Genomic DNA, 9509 nt, shown 5'->3' with positions numbered 1-9509 from the left:
CCTTGGTGGTTTTTTTTTCCCCCACAATTGGCCCAAATCGGGGGGGCAATGCCCCCGGTGGGCCCAACCCGCTGTGGGGGGCCTCCCCCCCCGGGGGTCCCCAAAACCCCCGGCCTCCCCCCCCCCCCCCCCCCCCCCCTCCCAGCTGACTTGCCCAACGGTATTGTTGCAGCATTGTTGCCGGTTGCACGCACAGCTACGAAGCGTGTGGGCAGCACGTCTTCATCTACAATCGCGACCGTCGTGCCAAAGCTGTCCGCGGCCGCATCCTCAACTCGCTCTTTGAGACGCACCCGACCTGCCCCTGGGAGTGCTTGAAGTCCAAGGCAATTTAGGCAACGGGCAACGTTGAGACGGACCGCGCGACTGCGTGTGCTACGTGTGCTCACTACCACGGGCACGCGGCAACAGCAGCCTCAAAGAAGACCACGCTCACGTGCGGCATCAGCAGCTGCAAGTGAGTGCGTCCTGTATGCTTCTGCAGGTTCTTCTCCCTTCTGAGCCGGCTGATTCCGACAGTGCCGGGCCGTTCAATGATCCCGCGGGCTACTTTGTCCACCTCAACTTGGCGCACCGCATCCCCGTCGGCAGCAAGAACCACGTGTCCAAGAGCCTCATTCTCTACTGCCGCAAGTGCAAGGAGTGGTCAGTCGTTTTCACGGGCCCGGCGGGCCTCTCCAGCGCGGCGCAAACTGACGCAATGGAAGCGCAGGGTGGAAGGTCACGGCGAGTCCGCGCAGCACCTCAACTTGCATGCCAGCCTTGTCCTGCAGCGCTTCTCACGTGGTCCCAATGCATCGCTGTGGCCAGAGACCCGCAGCGCTCTTTGCCAGCGCCCAGGCTACTGCCCGTGGTGCATTGTCAAGGAGGACCTCTTGCCCCTCTGTTGCTTCAACCAGTGCGCTCTTGTCTTCTGTGGTGGTGCTCGCAAATTGGCTGTTGACCCATCTCTGACAGGTTCCACAAGGCGGGCAAATTTTGCCATCACGCGCAAACCCACACGTCGTCACGCGACAAGCCTGACCGTCGTCACGCGACAAGCCTGACGCGCCCGTTTTGTGCCCGTTTTTGGCATGCACAGAACCCTTCTTGACGCGCGCCAAATTTGGCCGTCACTTTGTCTTTGACCATGGCTGCATGGCATGCCGGTCGTGAAGGGTTCAACAAAGCACAAGATCCTTGACTGGGACGGCACGCGCAAGGGTCTCAGCGGCGGGCGCAAGAGGGACCGCACCTCAGGCAAAACGGTGGACAGTGCCAACAGCAGCCGTTCCAACACAGGAAGCAAACTGGCAGATCAGCCGCGGCAAAGAAGAAAGCCTTGGAGCCCGCTCCTTCAACACTTGCAGCTGCGCAAGATGGTGCGCTTCCCTTCTTTGCTTGTCCAAATAGTCTTTGTGACCTCAAGCTGTGGCGTGCAAGCAGCTCACTGCACCATGGCAAGCCAGCTCTCCCGCCTCAAGATCTCAGACCTGCCTAAATTCTGCACAGAGGCCGGAATCCCGACCAAAAAGGTTCCAGAGCGCAAGTTTGCCGCAAAGCTGGACGCTTTTGTGCACTTGGCCTGCCATTTATCTGTTGTGCTTGCTTGAGAACTGATCCTATGTTGCTCCTGCAGTTCAACGGCGACAAGGACAACAGCGATGACTGACTCAATAGCCCTCTATCTGCATCTCCTGACGCTGCAGCGCTCTCCTTTGACCCTCCTGGCTTATGGAACTTGCATGGCTATGTCTGCGTGCACAGAAGAAAGCCAATGTCTTGAGTAGAAGAAGAAAAATGGAGCAAAAATAAAACACCGTGCTTGAAGCGAAAGCAAAGTCCAGTACTGTGGACTTCATGGTTTGAACCTGCGTCAGCCTTGTTTTTGTTTCAGTGCAACAGGTTTTGGCTCTTAGACTGCAACAAAGAAGACCTGGTAAGCCCCTGTGGCATCCAAACCTGCTGAGGAAAGCGTCAGTTGATGCATCTGTACACCCCGTCAAAAGAAGCCGGACTGTCTCTGTCTTTCCTCCTGTGCAACTGGCAGGAAGCTTGCGCATCTCTGAAGCAGTGCAAGCACACGTGAGGATGAAAACAAGCAAGCAGAAGCGAGAGAACCGGGCAAGGCAGAAAGCTGGAATTGCTAATGCTGAGCAGGCGGACAGGTTGGAGCAGCATCAGTACTCCAAGGAAGAGTGCAGCCGGTAGCGCATACTGGCTGCAGGAGTTCCTGTTGCGCAAAGGGAGCAAAGGAGTTAGCAGTCTGAGCAAGGTGTGGTTGCTGCGCTGAGCGCAAGAAGGTGGCCAGACTGCGTTGTGAGGGTAGAGCTGCACCACTTGTCAGCCATTGCATTCACCGTGTGGCTAGACCTATTTGGCCGGGACGCAGCTTTGCCTCTGTGATGCGTCAAGAGCCTTTGCGTCAGCAAAACAAATTCATCCGGTTCTTCCTGCTGCGCAGGCGTGCTTGAGCTTGCTTTGCACGTCTACAAGGTCTGTTTGCGCGCTCTGGGTGCAGGTAGAGATTGTCAAGTGCGCAAGGTGAGCAGACTCACACGTTGGGAAGGGTGGAAGGGTGCGCGTTGATTGGTGGCTGATGTCAGGGAGGCCAATTTGAGCAGCAAGCGCTTCAAACAGTGCAAGCCAGAGCAAGAAGAGCAAGGGAGATCAAGCCGCTCCTGTGTCCGCTTGGCTTGCCCGCAGGATGCTCTGCCTGGGCTGCTTTGAGAGCTGCGGATGCATGACTTTGTGCTTCATAGGGTATTAGGAGTGCTTCAATTTCACGCATCTCCAAAGCAGTACAAGCATGCGCAATGACGGTGTGTTCAGAGGCGGGCATGAGAATTGCGGCTGCTCCCAACTCTAGGCCTCTTGGTGGCGTTTGGTGTTCAACGCAAGGGCAGACGGAGTGAGTTTCCAAAGTGAAAACTGCAGGAAACTGCCAGCAAGCCTCCCTGCGCATTGGGAGACAAGTGTGCACCAACAACTTGGGACGGCTCCCTCCCGTTTTCTGCCTTGACTGGCTTTCTTGGCTGACTCACGTACTCGCCTTTCACAGTATGTGCTTTGCTGCTGTCTTCCCTGGCCAGCCCAAGCGCCAAGTGTCTGGTGCGCTTCCTGCCACGTGCATGCTCGCTAGCCACTTGCAACCCCAACTCCAGACTTTGTTGACCTGCTTCAACTTGCTGGCCTGGCCAGCAGGTCAAGACCAGCCTGCCTATTGTGCACACGGCGCGCACGGGTGCCACAGAGCTTTTTTCTGCAAAAAACCTGCTCAACTGCCCAATCTGCAACTGGGACAGCAAATGAAACCTGCAGGACCAGTCAACACACTGTGCATTGGGCCTGTCCTGATCCTCAATATTGGCAAATGGCCTGATATACCAGTCAATTCCCCAATGGTGTGGGTCCTGATGATGAGTCTAACAGCCTTATGCGCACGTCCTGGACCATGCTCTGCAACTCAATCTGGCCAACAAATGCTTAGGGCTGGTGCCTTTTGCTCTCAACAGCATCTCCTGAGGCGTACAGGGTGTTTGCAAAGGAATTGTCCTCCCTTGCCTTGCTCCACACAAGCATTGCAGTCCTCAGTCCTGACTCGCTCCCAAGTACCCAGACCATGCAAGCTTTTGCAGAGCAAGCCCTCCACGCAATATTGCATTGTTGTCTTTTGCACTGACTGCTGCTGGGTGCCGTCAACCTCATTGGCAAAGCAGATGCAGCAGGTGCAGTGAGTGCAGTGTTTGACGAGGTCCAGGCGCGCAAGTTCATGGATCTTGTGGAAGCGCGTGCAGTCCAAGCCCCAATGTTTGCCAGATTTTTGGGTCACCTGGCTGTGTCAGAGGAAACAGCTTGCAAGGGTGCAGCCATGCACCAGAAAGTGTCCTATTCTTTCTTGTTTTCTTTGTAGACTCTGTCAGTGGGGGAAAGGGCCAGAAGAGCAGCAGGACAAGGTTTGGAGAAGGAATTGGCAGAATCCTTTCTCTTACCCCGCATCCTGGCGCTCACTTTCTATGCACATCCTTTGCACTTCTATGTTGCCCTAGCTTCCCTGTTTCAGAAGCACTACCATTTCAGGCCTGTACAACCCCCTATCTGTGCCTACTATCTGCAGAGCCAGGCTTCAATCTGGCTTTTTCTGGCCAAGAAGGACATTGTGACCGGGAAACCCCATTTCCCAGCAAGAAACCCTGGCATGCAAATGGGTGTCCCTGGTCCTTGTCCTGGATCGAATGATGAGTTTGACAGCCTTACGTGCGCGTGTTGTTCGAGCAATCTGCAATGTAGTGGCTGAAGGCAGCTGTGCATGGGACAATCATTGACGTGACAGCAAACTCCTGTAATTATTGCCATTCATTGTTCAAAAGTTGCCTGCCCTTGCTCCCATCCCCGAATTGCAGTGAGGCGCTTGGTATGACACGAAAGGCCGGTGCACCAAACAATGCGCGCAACTGGATAGCCCACATTTTGTAATTGTTGGTGCCACAGAGTGCCACAGAGTTGTGAGCCACAAGGGAGGCAATTGGGCGTGGCAGGATGACAACGGTAGACACAAGCGCACCCTTGAGACTTTGCTGCACCTCCAGAGGCACAAGCATAAGCTGCCCTCCAGTTGTCCACTCCCATTCCCTGTGCTGATGGTGTGTCCTCTCTTTGCTGCTAGCGCCCCTCAAGACTAACAGCCCTCTCTCCCCTTGTTGCCCTCTCCTGTTAATTCAATTGCTCCCTCTCCCTTGCATGTCTCTTCCAACAGTGCCCAGGAGCAGCAAGCAAGAGCTCATAAGCCCAATCAAACTTTTGGCTGCCCACTGCACGCTCCCATTTCCCTGCTGCGCCTCTGGCTGAGATAGTGTCTATGCCTACAGACATCAAAGGTACGCTTGCTGGATCTGTTGTGCCATTGCGCTCAATGCCGCTGCCCCTAAATGGCACCTCCAGAGTGCAGACAATCTACAACTCCTGGCCAATCCAGATGCATGTGCTTATCTGCGCGCCTGCCTGCCGCCTCACGACAGGCGCAATGCCGCAATTTGCAGCTGGCGGCAAGGGAGAATGCCTGTCAATTGATCAGGGTCAAGGAGAAAAAATTTCCGCCTCATTGCCCAATTTTGGTCTCCCTGGCATCCCTCTGCGTTGCCGGAGGCGTAAGAGACCTTTGTAAAGGAGTACAAGGCGCACCAGGCAACAATCAAGGCGGCAACAATCACTGTGTCAAACCCATTCTCTCTCCTGAACAAGTGCACCATCCTTGAGCCTGTGCGCAACAAGATTCTCTGCACAAGCATCTTGTATCATTAATGTCATTGTCCAGATAATTGCTGCCTTTGTCTTGCCCCATCTGTCAAGGCAACCATTGGCGCCGCCGGTACCCTCAGCGCTCAAGCCGCCGCTGCTCCCGCCACCGGCCCCTCCGCCGGCCTTGCCTCCCTTGCATCCATCCTTGGGAGCAACAACGGCATCAAAGGCTGGCTCAGCGCTGTTTGCCCCGCTCCGCCCCTACCCTTGTCACGCTCAACAGCGGCGCAACGCACATTGAGTGCGGCAGCCCTTGCTTCTTCCTGTTGCTTGCAGTGTGCATGCCTACGCTTGAGGGGGAATTGACACACAAAGCGCTCTGCAGATGACGGCATGGGCTCGCTCCACCTCCAGCTGAAGGACGGCTTGCGCACCAACCCCAAGCGCGCACTCCTTGTGCCCGGCGTTACAGCAACACTCATCTTGGCGTTGCAGCTCTTTGACAACCACAGCATCAAACATGAGAGCCATCTTGGGCAAGGCGGCCCGCCTTATCTGCTACAACGGCCACCGGCTCGCGCACCCCTTTGGGACTATACACGCTTGATGGCGTTCTTACCGCGCCCGCACCCGGTGCGTCCATTATTGCTTTGCCCGCAATTGAGCTGACAATTTTGACCAACGTCTCGCCCATCTCTCTCCGCGTGCTATCACCTCGCTCAGTCAATCTGGGGAGGATGCCGTGGACGCAAGCACTTCCTTCCGAGTCGTCGGCTGACATCCTTGCGGCGTTTCAGCGCTCCAAGTCGCGCGCGGAACTCAAGTGCGGGCGCCCAATCGAGCGACTGCGGAGCGACAAAGATGACAGAGACACAAGCATCACCTTTTTCAACTACGCCGCTGAGCACGGCATCTTCTTCAAGCCGGCGCGCCGCTACTTGCCGCAGACCATTGCTGTTGCCAAGCGGGTCAATCGCACATTTGTTTGAGGGCGTCCCTGATTTCCTCAAGCACTTCTCCGCCCCTCGGCATCTAGGGGCTGAAGCAATTGCCGGCTTCACGTATGTGAAAAACCGGTCCCCCACACTGCCAAAGTAATTGTCTGAGTGGATCACTCCCAGGACTGGGGCTGCCGAGCGTGGCACACGGTCGGGCACGGCCGCGCCAACTTTGATGCGCTCGTATTTGTCAGGTACAACGGCGATACGGCGGGGTACCGGCTGTTTGAGCCGGGCAGCGGCCGCACGTTCCGGTTGCGGACTTCAGATTTGGCAAGCACCAGTTCCTTTTTGGGACCCCATACTGACGGCCGCTCTGAGTGCGTCACGGATGCCCTTGTTTTCTTGTCCGCAGACTTCCGCAACAAAGCGCAGCCCGCGCCGCCAGCAGCGGCCCCTGCAACGTGAACGCCGGTGCGCGCTCCGCAGCCTAGCGCAGCAGCACTGTTTGCCATGAAAACTTGCGTTGTGTCCGCCCGTGCACGTCCGTGCCCTCGCTCCGTCCCCACCGCCTGCAACGCTGCCGCCTGCCGCGCAGGACCCGCTGTCTTTGGCGGACCCGCTCAACTTCCTTTTCAATTTCTTCATCAATGTTGCCGCTCTCGGCCCGCTGCGGACGACGCATTCTCGCTTCAGACATCGGACCAACGCAGCCACGCTGAAGTGGTGCGCAACGTCGACGCCGCTTCCTGGTGGCAGGGCAAACACGACAAATTCACGTTGTTGCAAAACACGACCAGGTTGTTGACCGCAACTTGCTCCTGCATGGCACCAAACTTCCTAGAAACCGCTCTGCCTACCGCTGGAAGAAGGATCTGCACACTCAGGAAAATCTGCACAGCAAGGTCACCGGGCATAAGGTCCGCCCTGTCACTCTCCCCAGCAATCCAGCATTGGATTCCGCAAGACCTTTGCCTCAATTGCCTGAGTCACTTGATTTTCTTTCAGAATGCCTTTGTGGCGCGCAGGTGGTCTCCTGTGTTCAGACTGCTCCTCAGCAACAGAGACAATTGCTGACTCATATTGCGGAGATGCCGGACCAGACAGAGGAACACAACGGACCTGCTCCTCAGCAACGGAAATAATTGCTGAGGGGACTAGAGAGGCGCAAGCGCCCAATAGGCGAGCACCCGCCAGAGGAGAGGAAACAGGCAGAGAGAGTGACCAAAAGGAGAGAGACCAAAACAAGCGAGAGAGTCAGTCAAATTGGCAATTCAAATGCCACAGCTCAGTGGCTTCTTGACATGGGTGCAAAGCCGCTTGTCCGTGACTTGGAGGTGCATGCGCTGAGAGCAACTTCAGGTGTCACCGGCAACCTGTGATGCAATGACATCCTTGTCCACCAAACCGGCGTGGACAGGGCTCACATCCATGGCAAATGCAACAAAGAGCTCTACAACCCCAACAACCTTGGTGATCCATCGCTTGCAGGTAGAGTGCTCAAGCTCAACTGCGCGCTCTACGGCCTCAAGCAGACCGGCCGAATTTTGGAACCACCGCGTCCACAGCTTGCTCAAGCAGCTTGGTACAAGGGCACAACGTCTGATGCTAGCATTCACGTCTTCACCTTGCCGTTGTCTGTTGAGATCAAGTGAGTCAAAGAGGGGCACAGGGCTAAGTATGGAAGCAAGGACCTTGGCAAGGCCAAGTTCATCCTTAGCATCCCTGTCTTCCTGGCCCAGCGCGTGTACTCTTGAGGACGTCTTTGTGCGCCTCAGCCAATCCGGCTGTTTCGCGGTGCCTACGCTCATGGTTCCGAATCAGCAGCTCCGCCCTGCTGCCAAGGACTATTAGCTGCTGTCTGACCTCTGCCGCCGCTACCTGCAGGCTAGTGGTGTACGCCGCGCTGGGCACTTGCCTCAACCTTGCCCACATGATTGGCGTCCTTGGCTGCTACCCTGCACGCCTGAGCCAACATCATTGGGCGGCCGTTGTCCGCGTGTGCCAGAACATCAAGGGCACACTCGACTATGGTGTCAAGTCTGTCATGGACAACTTGCTCCTCCCCAGTATAAAGGCGTTGATTAGGGTGCTGCCCTGTGAACAATGTTGGGCTTCGTCTTCCTCCTCTGATCCTGCGCCTTCTTGTGGTCCTACCCACTCCAAAACCGTGCTACTGCCTGATCCATTAAAACCAAGTACATCAGGCTCCTGCACGCTGGCAAGGAGCTTGTCCTCACCACCTGATTGCTTGGCAAGCTTGGCCATCCCAACGCCGGTCTGCCCTGCCTGCTTGGTGACTATCAAGGCGCCAACGCCCTGGTGCACAACACCCAAATCCAGAAATGCCTGGCTCACCAAGCACTTTGTCCAGGAGATGGTCAACAACAGTGTCCTTGAGGTCATGTACATCCCCACCGCCAGCATTGTTGCCAATGCAGTGAGCAGAACGCTGCCACTCTCTGCCTTCCTGTCCGCGCTCCGCCATGGACGTCTGACTGTTGCAGGCAAGGGGAGGTGTTACTGCAGTTCCAAAGCCGCAGCCATGAGCTTGCCCTCCAGTTGTCCACTCCCTTTCCCTGTGCTGATGGTGCAGTGGTCTTTGCGCGGTAAGGCCGGCAGGGTACAATTCCCTGTGGAGAGTTCTGCAGCTTTACCTTTTGGTTGCAGGTTTGAGTCCTGCTACCTTTCCTCTTCTGCCACTAGCACCCCTCAAATTCTAGATTTTTACATCCACTTGTTGCCCTCTCTTGCCTAGGCGGACCTCCCTCTCTCCCTTGCGCTCCTTGTCTCTCTGCGCTTGGGAGCAGCAAGCTGATACAGTAGGGACTCTTTTTGCCTCATATCTTGAAGGACGGCTGCAGAGCTGAACAAGTGTGCCATGGACCTTGAGCAGGAATTGACTGGTGCGCTCCTTTGCAATGCTGCCCGGCCACCTTTGCAATTCTGCAACTCGCACCTGCAAGCCACGCTCCTGGGCAACAAGGCCGGTCCATTGCTTGTTCAGGGCACACTGCCTTTGCTTCAGCCCTTTGCACTGGCCTCTCTCTCCCGGCAATCAAAGCCATCTTCTCAGCGGCTCTCAAAGCTCTCAATGCACCACCAACAGTGCCTTGTCACTCAGCGTCAACTTGCAACTGAACAGCTCAAGGATGTTGTTGCATTACCGGTCACCGGTGACATCTGAAGTTGCTCGCAGCGCACGCACCCCCAAGCCACTTGGCTGTTCATATGGCTTTGCAGTCATGTCACAAAGCCACTTGGCTGTCTCTTTTAGGTTGCCGGTTTGATTCTCTTGTTTGTTTTGCTCTCTTTCCTTTTGTCACTCTCACTGCTTGTTTGCCCTCTTCCGGC

Source organism: Rhodotorula paludigena (assembly GCF_050403205.1).
Source record: "Rhodotorula paludigena JCM10292 DNA, Rt_paludigena_JCM10292v1_ctg87, whole genome shotgun sequence".
Classification (NCBI taxonomy): domain Eukaryota; kingdom Fungi; phylum Basidiomycota; class Microbotryomycetes; order Sporidiobolales; family Sporidiobolaceae; genus Rhodotorula; species Rhodotorula paludigena.
The sequence above is the reverse complement of the archived record's forward strand: the minus strand, read 5'-3'. Positions refer to the sequence as shown.